This window comes from Calliopsis andreniformis, chromosome 9 (genome assembly GCF_051401765.1).
Source record: "Calliopsis andreniformis isolate RMS-2024a chromosome 9, iyCalAndr_principal, whole genome shotgun sequence".
NCBI lineage: Eukaryota > Metazoa > Arthropoda > Insecta > Hymenoptera > Andrenidae > Calliopsis > Calliopsis andreniformis.
In genome coordinates this window covers 16,846,105-16,858,587 of record NC_135070.1, presented here as the reverse complement: position 1 = coordinate 16,858,587, position 12,483 = coordinate 16,846,105, and positions in this window count along the sequence as shown.

Here is a 12,483-nt window from a genome sequence, read left to right as displayed (position 1 = left end):
TATTCTGTAAACCAATTCTGATCCAATTATCTCGGTTACCTTTGCGGATCGAACACTCGATAAGCCATAGAAAGCGAGACAAACTCTATAGATCAAGACGTAAGAGGATACAAGCTTTCTCAATGTTAGAGTTCAATGAGTTAATTTTCAGGGCATGTCAAAGCAATAAATTCAGCCCACGCCGAATAACGAAGCAACACGCTGCACGATCCTCAAGATCGTGTTCAGGTCGACGTCAACGTGGCTAGGCGCCCTGTCCCCTGTCGAAATTATAATTGCAGATCGATATGGCAGGCTAGCGTCGCCTGGGAACCCCGCGGCGCGGAGATTTACAAACGAATTTCGCGTTCTCCAGTTTCCTACGCCTATCGGCATTTACACCTGCGCTTCATCCTTCTTCGTTTTCCACGAAGAACACGCGCCCGCAATTCATTCTCGCGCGCCGCCGCGATCGAGTTCTCGCCGCTTTATCGCAGCCTGTATCGCCGTTAATTTATCGTCCAGTCTCCAGCCACAGCATTAGAAAACGAAGAATCGCGTTTGTACCGGCTGCAAATCATCCCGCGGAGACAACGTGTTGTCACGGTGTTAAAATGGATCAAACACGCGCCGACTTTCTTATCCTCGCGGCTGAGGGAACGGAAGCAGCGCCATCTTTGTGAAAGTGTTTAGAAAATAGTAAAATACAAAAAAAAAAATTGAGAAAATCAAGGGGAAAGGTTCTGTATGGCTTAAAGAAATTACGCAAATTAATTATATGTACATTTGCTCCTTCGCTGACGTTAACTTTCTTGAAAGTTGTAGCAAATTGCGAATCTCTTGACTGGATGTTGCAATCATAATTTATGGAGGAGAAGTAGGCGCTTTTTTTTGGTCTTCAGAATATTTGGAACGATTTCCTCGTTCCATTAATATTCTGCAATTCTTGCGATCGTATTTTATAATTTCTGTAATATTTCGTGACTTTGTTGCTTCTCTGTAATCATACTCTCAACGTTAGTCGTAATAAAAAAAATTGATTCGAATTAAATTCTGTGAAATAGCCCTTTACCGATCACATCATTGTCAGATACCCTGAAGAAATGATTTCCATTCGCCACAGTCCTTTGTTTGTATCAGAGGAAATGCAGAACGGTCGATGTGCCGAAATAAAAGGAGGGCCTCTGTGAAATCTGAAATTATGCAGATGGCGGTCCGTAACCCGGAATTTTGATGGCTCTGTGCTCCAGATTAATATTAATTTAATTCGTCACTCGCGGCTATAAGGGCAGACGGTGATCCGCTGTACATTCCTTCGGTAGGATTTCTTTCTTTTTGCAAGAAGAGACTAATGATTAAGAGAACGAACCTGAAACACGAGCAAGCCTCGATTCTGTTATTAAAGCTTGCTTCGCGTGCATCCATGCGATTGTCTTGTCTTCGAATATGTTCGTTTGCGCTGTTGAATATCAAATTGGAGCTACCTCCTTATTAAAATTTACCAGTGTTGCATCTGGTCCTGTCTTGTAATTAAAACGTTCGCCAGAACCTTGGAATTCTGCAGATGCAAGATTTAAAAATAAGCATTCATAAATTTTGTAAATAAATTAAGGATTAAATTAATCCTCCACTTACGGAATAATTCTGCAATCACAGCAACACTTCCTTGGATACATATGGATACAAGAGGAATCCATGGCTATTTAAACATACCTAATTTGCATCTCGAGACTATTTTATGAAAAAATTAATTCCTCGCCACAGACTTAATATATTAATCGGAAATGACGAGAGTCGTAGTATTCTGGAAGGTTAGAGTCTACAGCGGACGGAAACGAGGAGAGGATCCAGTCCGCTAGCCCTGCTCGGAACAAGACCGAATCGGTATCACGTTCCTGCACACGTCGATTGATTAATCGAAGCGCTGACCATTACATTTGAACGGTGTGGGAACGAGGAAGCGAAACTCACAGATCACGAAGCCATGACTAGCAAGCTGGTATTAAGGCTCGAGTAGAGTGTAGGCTGCGGCGTAAGTGAGCTGTCGACTGGGGTTAACTGCTCTCCAGAGCTTCCTCGTGGCACTTAATTGGCAATTGATTAGCCATCATCCAATAAAATCCTACCATTCCGTTCGAGGAAGGCGTACGACCTTCGTAGAACTGTCTGCTGGTAGAATATACAGGGTCGTTAACGTTCTTTAAAAATAGTTTATTGAAGCAGTCAAAAAAAGATATGAAATTAACCTGTGATTACATTACATTGTCAATTGCATAATGCAGTTTCGAATTCCATCCACCTCTGTTTTTGTGCCTAGAACTATTATTTCTTCATCATACGCCGAGGATATTTTAGCTTCCTTGATGCAGCGAGGCCCCTGAATGCAGTTCTCCCAACTATCAGCCTTGCATTTTCAAGACGCTTGCAGTTTGGTTGAGTATGAGCATTGAGAAATTTTTTGGAATGGAAAATTAAGATGTAGTAAATTAGAAGTTTATTACTGTTGTACACGTACGTTTCTTTTATTACTTACTTATATCACTGAGAAGCTTCCTTATATTACTCTTATCTCAAACATATTTTCTGTATCATTTATTTAAAAAAGTCATTAATAACATTGGTACTAATTTTAATATAAAAGATATTATTCCAGCACATAAAATTCTGCAAACATCTCAATTTATCGGCACGAAAGAGGGAAAGAGTCACAAATTAAATTACACATCGATAACCACTTAATTACCGCCCATAATTAAACCCCCGCAGTGACTGAATAAATCGAGCCTTCGCCCCACGTAATTAAAACTCCATGGTGACTAAATAAATTGGCCCCTTCTCGTTTGCTTTCGCGGAATTTCCAAGGATTCAGCCTGTGAAGTGAATGTACGGGGTACACGCGAAACGCGTGAAAGTGCGTACACGTCGGCTCATGATATCCGCAACGTGACAGTGAATGTTCCTTGCATGACCCCACGGCACGCACCTGCCTGACCTCCGCCCGATCAGCCACGTGCATTCGCGCGCGGTGCAACGCGATGCACGCTGCCCACGCGCCTCTACGCAACGCTTATGCAATTCCTGGAATCCTACGGGAGGGCATGCAAAGGGCGTTGTGTTCAGGCCATGATGAGGTGATCGTAAAACGCGCGAGCGGATTCTTGCTGATGCGTATTCAAGACCAGATGTCCCGGAACTGCATTTTGTGAATCTAATTTTCATGAGAGGCAGAAAAAGTGAAGGCATGGGGAATAGTATTTGTGCATGATGAGGTTAACGAGTACGTGTATTATGAACTTCCTTTGGAAAGCTTTCTTTTTAGGGGATGAGCAGGATGGACTCTGTGAGTGATTCTGTGAAACGTAATCTTAAGGATAATTAAAAGGAGGAATACTTGATGAAAATTGGAGTGAAGTAATAGATTTTGTCGAGTTACTATAAGAGGCGATATATTGAACTATGAAATGAATTGTGAATTAGTGTCTTATGAATGAAATATTTTCTACTTAATGGATTTATGAATAGATGAAAATAATAGCGAATAAAATATTCAACAGGTATAAGCATCTAATATTTTATAAATCTAATTCTAGACAGGGGAATTAATTAAATAAGGAACGATTAATTTGTAGGATGGTCCATGTTCAAGTAAACAAATTCCAAAGAAAATGATTGCATAGTATCTTGCCCCGACGTGTTCGTAGATAAGAAACTCGTAATTTATAGGTGACGCAGTGGTATTTGTTTGAAATAAATTAGTTTCCTGCCCACGGCAGGTTTACACGGTAATGAAACGTTCTTCATTGATTAAACCTACGGCTACACTACTCGAGTTACATTGCCACTTTAATATTTCCGTAGTTCTTCTCTAATGGAATTCAGGAAAACGTGTCTTCTCTTTTATAACCATGAAATTGAATCCACCAAGAAGATTTCATCTATATCTCAAGTAAAATAATAAAGTTTCTAAATCTCCATCCTAACAAAATCAAAATTAATTAGGAAATTGGAATTAATAATTTATAAAGCAATTAAGGAGATAACAGGATGTGAAGTAAAAAAATCTCAATGATTTAAAGGATAGTGTACAAATAGCTTTTAGAAAATAGCTTCTTTCTGAGTAGTAGAAAATTTAATAATTTCCCATGAATAATCGTTTAATTCATTGCTTCCTTCTAATTACTTAAACCAAAGAAAATTATGGAGGAATTCTACAGGTGGATCAATAATTCAAAAACAGTCGAGTTGTAGAAATTATAGGTTCAATTAACCTGAGGGTAGATGGCACGTGAATTAGCCTTGAAGGCTCGTAAAAATCGCGGGAAACAACGGATTTTGTCGATAGATGCAAACACTGCGGTTTATGGTGATTGAAATTTTACGGAACAAGGGGCTGACTCAAAGTGTAAATCTCAGCGCAAGGGGATTATTAAACGTTTCATTGTAATTAACGGGTGGAGCACAACGTTGGATTAGGAAATCTTAATTAAAATTTTATCTCCGTTAATTTCCATCTGGCTGCGCGTGACAGGGATGTAAAAACGATGGTGTATCTGCATCCAAGGAATTCAACAGTCTTACATCGTACAAAACAAGAAGGTTTCAAATTTGCATCCTGTTTTATCGGACTATAATAATCCTAACATGCGCTTCGCGTTTCAAAAAACAGCATTGCTATTCATTTCGTGATTCGCTTTCTCCGTGTAAGTGGTCGAAATGTATTCAGAATGTATTCTTTTCCGAGTTACATGCTACTCGATACTCGCCAACTCGTGCAACATTAAATGTAGGTCACGCATAAAAATTTAGTACAACCAGAACGAACCGATGGTTTGCCAACTGCAATTTTGTGCATGAATACTTATCAAAAACACGCTCCGTAAATTTTGTGTTAACTGTCTTAACGTCAATTAAAAGTTTGCAAACTACTTAGTCTCATTTCGTTCCATGAAAATAAATATATAGAAAAATTGTGAGCTTTTAATTGCACATGTTGAAATTTGCATTTACCGATATTGTTGTGCTTTCGGTCCTTTTTCGTCAGATAGCTAACAAGGTAGATCGCCTTGATTCTCTGCAACCGTATGCACACTGGTGCATCCACGTCACGTGAAGGCCCTTCAGAGGACCCTGTACAGGAAGAATGTTCCGTGGATGATTGGATGTTATGAAAGGTCTCTTTGAACAGCGACATGTTGTCAATACTTGTTTATCAAAGAAACGAGATCCTTTTATGCAGGGAAATCTGTTTGTGGTAATCTCAAAGAAATTAAGATCAAAGGCGACACTCAGCGACATAATAGGTAATTTTTAAATTAATTTGTGCAAACACTGGTTAAACATTAAAATTAATTCTACGAAAAATTCAGCAATACAGAGCTATTTTGAGTAATTATAACTCTGTGCATTAAATACGCGATACGTAGAATTTCGAGATATTTAAATTCACATTTTCGCATATATTCCGCATATTCTGATTACCGACCACTAAATTCGTAATGAACTAAAATCTTCACAACAAGCAGTTCCAGTATTTGTATCCACAGAACATTTACATCCATTAAACCTACATTAACCTACATTGAAATGGGAATGCAATCTCCATCGTTTGATCCAGTCCAACATCGCTTCACGTGTCACATTATTACCGCATCCCCAGTTTGGCAGCAACCACAGTTGCGATATATAATGTAGCAACAGCGTCCTGTCTGCGATATCTCTGAATCGCATCGTATGTGAGGGTCCAGAATCGATCGACGGTACGCCGACATACTCCGTGTTCCCGAACGTTTCACCTGGCCAGGCGACCCTGTGACCCTACACGTCAAGTACATCGAGCCAGGCCCAATCTCGAATCACGAAAATGAGAGGAGCCGTGATTTATAATGGTGTAATGGGAGCGCGAGATGGTGCGGTCGTTGTTCCGCCGCGAGGCATTATTGCGATGGCTGACCTCGACGAGCCTTACAGTTGAGTACAAGTTGGAGATCAGCTGGATCATTCTGCGAGGAAAGTCAGACACGATAAACAGAAATGCTTGGCTGCTACGTGCACGTCGGTCTGATCGATCCGAAAGAAGCCTCAGTGCCTGAGTTTGCTGAAAAATTACTCGTAATTTTGAATGGATTGAGTTGAGGGCTAAACATTTGGCCTGGATATTCTGTGAGGCTGAAAGCAGCTGAATAATCGCCAGTGCAAGCAGACAACCAGGTAATAATTACCTTCCCTGTTTAATTGTTTCAATTAAAAAGTTGTGAATATATGCACGGGTTTTATCGTTTAACAGGATGCAGAGTGCAGATAATTAAGCTTAAGCGATATAACCTCACAGCAGCACGTGCTGATTACAATTATCATGAGCATTTGTGAATCATTGACGATATTGATATCTATTCGTTGGCTCGATGGAAAATCCTGACGACGCCTATACGACGAGCACGAGACGAGCTCCGTTATTACCATAATTATGCACTATGTACAATTAAGTACACTCATCATCGTAATCATGATCACCATCATCATCATCATCGTAATCATCATTATCGTCGTCCACGGACGGCGTTCTCTTTTGAGGGTGAATTTAAATGGTCCAGCTAGGCTGTAATTTCCCGAATAATTCATAAAATAATGAACGTTATGATTGAAATACTTTCGTATGTACTTGCGCGTTTAATAAATTAACCGTTGACTGTAATTTCGACGATAATTTCGATGGTAAATCGTGCGTGATCTCGAGCCGATAAGCAGACACCCGAATACCGACGGGTCCATGGCTATTAAACGGAATAAATCAATTCTGTATGATGGGAATCAACGCGTTTCCGTCCCGTCGAACGTAATGAATTTTATTGCTTTTAGATTGAAAATGGTTATTGAAAGAGCTGATGATGCACGAGACTGGGAAACGCAATCGCCAGCGGTCGAATCGGATCGTAACACTTCTTAATATCTCGCAATACATTATAATAATAAAAACGAAATACGATTTAATTACGATACACGGTATCGCTGACGTCGCGAAAGCTGATCGTGATCCAGTTCGATCTTAACGATCGGTTCTCGAGAGGAAAAGGCGCGAGATCGATCGTACTGCTGTTACCGCGCCTTGTAATTCATTGTCTGCCACCGGTGAATAATTTTCGTACCCTGATAACCCTCTTCTTGTCTCGCTTTTGATCGACACGCGTTAACGAAGTGGCGGGTTATTACACCCAAAACTCTTCGAATAGGCCTTGCTCCACTTTTACGGGGTAGCTAATGAAGTACGTGAGTCTCCTGCTAAGCCCACGTGATGTATTATACTTTACTGAACGATCAGATTCTTGTTATTCTGTGCAGGTCGTTAAAGCGTATGTAACAATTTGGGGCGTTCAAGTTAACACGCTGATCACTTTGCACTTTAAAGTGGACAGTCATGTGAAGTCTATATCTATCTTAGTTGGTGATTGTGAGTACCATAGTTTGACGAGCCTGTAGACTGAAAAATCTAATAACATCAATTCTAAATTTTTCTGAAAGTGAAACTTCATTACTATAAAATTTTATAGATATTACTACGATTGCTGCATAGTTCTTCGGATTCCACTGACACATAAATAGATTAACCTGTTCTTAGTTACCTGATATTTTGCCAGAAGAAAGACCGTTAAGGTAAAACAGCTGCGATCCGAGATTCCAAGACGCGGCCAGGTAACAGTATCAAAACACGCCGGCCATAAGTTTGCAATTTCCATCTCCCCGCGAGTTTTCTTTCGAGATCAATGCCTCGTAATGGTCCTCCTCCCATTCCCTTTCCGCTATATTGAGCAATGTTCCGCGCCCGAAGACATCGGTCCCAATCGTCATTCAACTGTTTCATAAATAACCATTATTGTCCCGTTTAGAAGGACGACCATTCGGCTCTCCCTTTAGAAAGATCATAATTTCGGGGCGCGGTGAATCGGTGCAGCTCAAAAATATGTCGTGCCCTCTTGTCACGTGTCACGGGAGCATTGTGTTTCCTCATGAAGTAGAAGACATCCTCCAGAAACTGACATAACCGAACATTACTTAAATCTTGTGCCGAGCTAGCGTGAACAATCAGCCTTTCCCTCGAGGCAGGTTTTCGGCTTCATTTTTTTCGCGATACAATATGCTTCTGTAGTACCTTAGGCTCTAACGCACCCATGCTGTTTGGGTAGCTCGCTGTCAGCGCAGGTTGGGAGTACCACAATGACGTTAATTTAGAATTTAGGCGATTACGAATGATGTGAGGAATTTTCAAAGGACACTGAGTGCATCGAAAAGGTGCTCACAAGAGTCACAGTTTCCCTTTGGTAGTAACGTGTTCACATCAGTGATCAACTACTACGAGTAAATTCCATATTTGCCGTGAAGTGTCAGTCCATTGCGGTGCGAAAATGTTCACCTTTAATAAACCGTCGCTGGAACTCGGTATTGCGATTATCGATAACGAATTTCTATTCCACACCGCGGAACAGCAATGAGGAAGTCGCCCAACTCTCGGCAACCACTCGCGTAAGTTCGCACGGGCGTAAATTTACGCTTGACCCCGATGGTAGAGGCAGGAATCGCGGATGGTGGAGGCGCGAAACATATGAGCATATGAGTACTTTTTCTTCTCTTCTCTACTGGGCGACGCCGTAAAAGTTGATGGTCAATCGGCTGGGTCCCTGACTTTGTCATTTTGTTGCGTTCAACGTGACAGGAAACGTAAATCGTTGTCAAAAGGTGAAATTGCGGTGAACGTGTGGTGAAAAGGTACTTAATATTGTGCACTTGAGAAACTTTCTTAAAACAGTTGCGCGGGTGATAAAGATTATATTATAATTGGTACTAACATTTTTTGACGAGATTATTTAATTGTGGAAATTTCATTCAGAAAGTTCATGGAATGCACGACAATTTAGAAGCTACAACCAAAAAGAAATTAATACACCGTAGATAAGCTGCTAAGGGACTCACTTTGGATCCACTAAACGCAAGCAGGTAATTTATCGTAAGACTGCTGCCAAGATTAAGTCGTTCCATCAACTTTACGAAATTTCTCCTCCCTGCAAGACAGCCATGCACGTGATTTATATCGTATGAGTATCGTGGAATGCAGTATCAATCCCAAGCCCGATTATTTTCGAGCTTCTGAGAAAATTGCACCCTTCCTTCTCCCATTTGAGAAGGAGGCGCATGACCTCTTGGCTTCTCCCTCGTTTGTATCTTCTTCGTCTCCTCCTATCGATCTCTGGATTCTCCTGTCCTTTTTCAGCCTTGTCTCTCCTTATTCCACTTTGTACGGCTTGTGGCCAAAGTTGAACAGCTCTCACAACTTCTCTATACTTAATAGCAAGAAAAAATATGTACCTTTTAACCCCTCCATGACCCTCATGAGGAACTTATGTGTAATAAGTTATATCGCAGCGTTAAAAATTAGAAAAGATTCATATTAGTCCCCCAAAATTTCTTCTCTCCTTTTGTCCAACATTTCACCCCCTCTTCTCCCAACAACCCTCCCTCACCTTTCAGCTTCCATTGCCCATACCTTTCAATCTCCTTTACCTTTTTCAATTTCAACGCACTGGCCCCCTTCTCTCCACCACTACCACAGCTTCTCTGTCCCTATCCACCTCGACATCTTTCCCTTAGCTCAGCAAGACCCAGGTCTTCTCTTTCACTCCTCGTGCTAGCGAGCTCGAAGGGCACGGTAGGATACGTGATTACCAACAGCCTCCGTGGCAGCAGACATTGCCCAGAGGTTAAGGGTCGTCCCGCCTCGGCTTACTGGCCAGGCTGCAAGTAATTGCAGCGGAGTGTAATCCGCGGGAAACCGCATCCTGGCTAACCGTGGACTAAAAATTACGCGAATGGGCGCAGTTCTGGACTTTCGCGCGAACACGAGAAAGCCGAGGCGGAATTGGCGGTGATCGATAGACACCTGGAGGATTTTCGTGCGGCTTATCAGACCGATTATTGTTTTGCTCTCCTCGGCGCTTTTGACGTTTTTAATTAAATTTCAATTTCATTGGGAACGAATAGTAATTACGGTTCCCTTCATTTCTTGTTGTTTTTCTGTTACGTTTTTGCTGGTGAAAGTACCTGTAACTCTAGCTGACTAATTAAAGTGGTCGGAACAATTAATGGATATAAATAGTTCGGAAAGATAATTGATAGGGTTCTTAGGTTTTGTACCACTTCCCTGCATTGTTCTTTCTGTGAATATTAATTTATGCACTTTCTGTGATGTTTTGCTGCAGCCAGAGAAAAGGAAAGTACTTCTAGATTGCTTTCCTGCTACTCAATTTGCTTTTTTGGAATTTATGAGATTGTGCTATATTAGAGGCTGCAATATTATATGTATTTAAAAATTGCTGTACCATGAAATCAGTCCTCAATACTGAAACAGACTTTCGAGGAGATAATGCCATGTCTTCGGTCGTAGAGGTATGAAATATGAGCGCAATAAGATCTTCTTTACGACCATAGGTTGTAACCAGGAATTTAAATCAATCGATTTTCAGTAATTCAATGAAAGAGCAGTTAATAAAGTCACACGATCACACGTGGAGAACTCGCGCCCTCCGAGCAAACACCTGCGTCACTGTGCCCCCTATTTACGACGTATCAAGTGATCGTGAGCGCAAGACCGTTTTACCCAAACCGGTAATTTCCCCTTGGGCTAAATCATGATGCAAATCTATTAAAATTTCCTGAGAATGGGTACAACCATTCGCTGACCCGTGAAAGCTGTCCTCGTCGGCGAAGGCAAGGCAGAACTGAAGAAACAGGAAGTGCTGTAAAAAACTTAATTTAAATTGCACAGTGCGTAAAATAATTAAAATTTCATTTTATCGCATTAACCGACTGGAAAATTATCGAAATTAAACGTGACTATATTAAGTACAAAGTGTTGGGTCATTGAATATTCACCTCTTCCAAATTTATGGGACGTGGTCTTATACTATCAGCTATTTCAGGACTTCAACTTCTTGCTCTCATAATGCAACATTTGCAGTTCCCAATCAGAGTAAAGTTGTTCATCCTAAGATAAAAAAGAATCTCGTAAATCCATAAATCCTTGAAAGTCGAGTATGCAAAGTAGATGAGTCCTGATCACAGTAATGAACGATTCACCTGCTTCAACCAGGCACAAATATCCCATGAACTCGCGCATTACGCTGCTGCCATAAATATTTACCTCTAAGCACGCACCTGTCAGCGTTCCATTGGTGCCCGGAAATTGATCCGGTCGTAACTCAGGGGTAACCATGAATCAGCGGCAAATCAGCGGTAATAATGAGCATTAAATAACGACCGTACGATAGAGCAATTGATCGTGTGTTGTAATCAAGTAATTCGCGCGGTACGAATCGCCCACAGCCACAAGAGTGGATCGGTTGCTGGCAAAGTTGCCGAAGATTCACCGAGAATATCAAACTATATCTCTCGAACCTGCGTAAGGACGAATCGATCATGTGTAGCTGCCCACGTAAACACGATATCCGGCAACGTGTACACTCCCTGCCTCTAGTCGTAACGATTATCGATCATTTCCGCACTGGCGGCTCGATGGGGTCGTAGGTTAATGCAAAATCAATGCGCGATTTGCGCTACAACTCCTTCCCTTCGATTTTTGCGCGCGTCGCGTTGCGCTTGTAAAACTGGTTCTCTACCTGGGGAAATTGATTATCAATTAAGGTCGACGCGTGATTATCATAATCAATAGGCTAGCTGGTTAATTAACCTACCAACTATTTCTTCAGATTCTTTCCATATTTCTACATTGTTTAAATAATGCAACATACTCTTCGTGTTTCTGTTGAATCATAGTTCAAGTATCATTACCTAAATTCGAAACGCCCAGTGGTTGATGGTTGCAATTCGATTCGCTGGATGCTGCAGGAATCGTCGTTCATTATTCGTGGATGACTCGGCGAGGCAAATATTTCCAAAATACGTTTTGAATATTAAACTCGAAAGGCGGGGAGTCCTCAAAACGTTACTTCGTTCCATGCGGATTTCGCAGGCCGAGCCCTTTTGATTTGATTGTCCCTTGTGCATTAGACCCGGCGGCGGCGACAATGGCCTTACAGGAATATTTGCAAACGACGTCATCCATTGTCGGCGCGGGAGGCTCGTGGATTTCTTCAGGGATACATGGAAATCCGAGTTTTGAAACGCGTGACGACACTCGTATAATAGTTCGCTAACGACTCGACATCTGTTGCTTAGCTGTTCGAGACGGACAACGCTCTGACGCTTCCCCGCGGAGAGAGGCACGATCCGTCTAACTTTTGAAACTTCTTCGGTCGCTTCCTAACATTCTACGTGATACAGATACGTCTGAATTCTGTAACTTAGTAAATTATCATGGAAGATTAATTTTTACTTTGGCGAAACTGTTGGGATGGCTTTCTTGGAGAAACTGCAGCAAAGTTTTCATCTAAGTGACACAGTTTTTATTTTCTTGAACTTTAGGCATACATCAAACGAAGAAAAGCTTTTACAGAGAGGAAG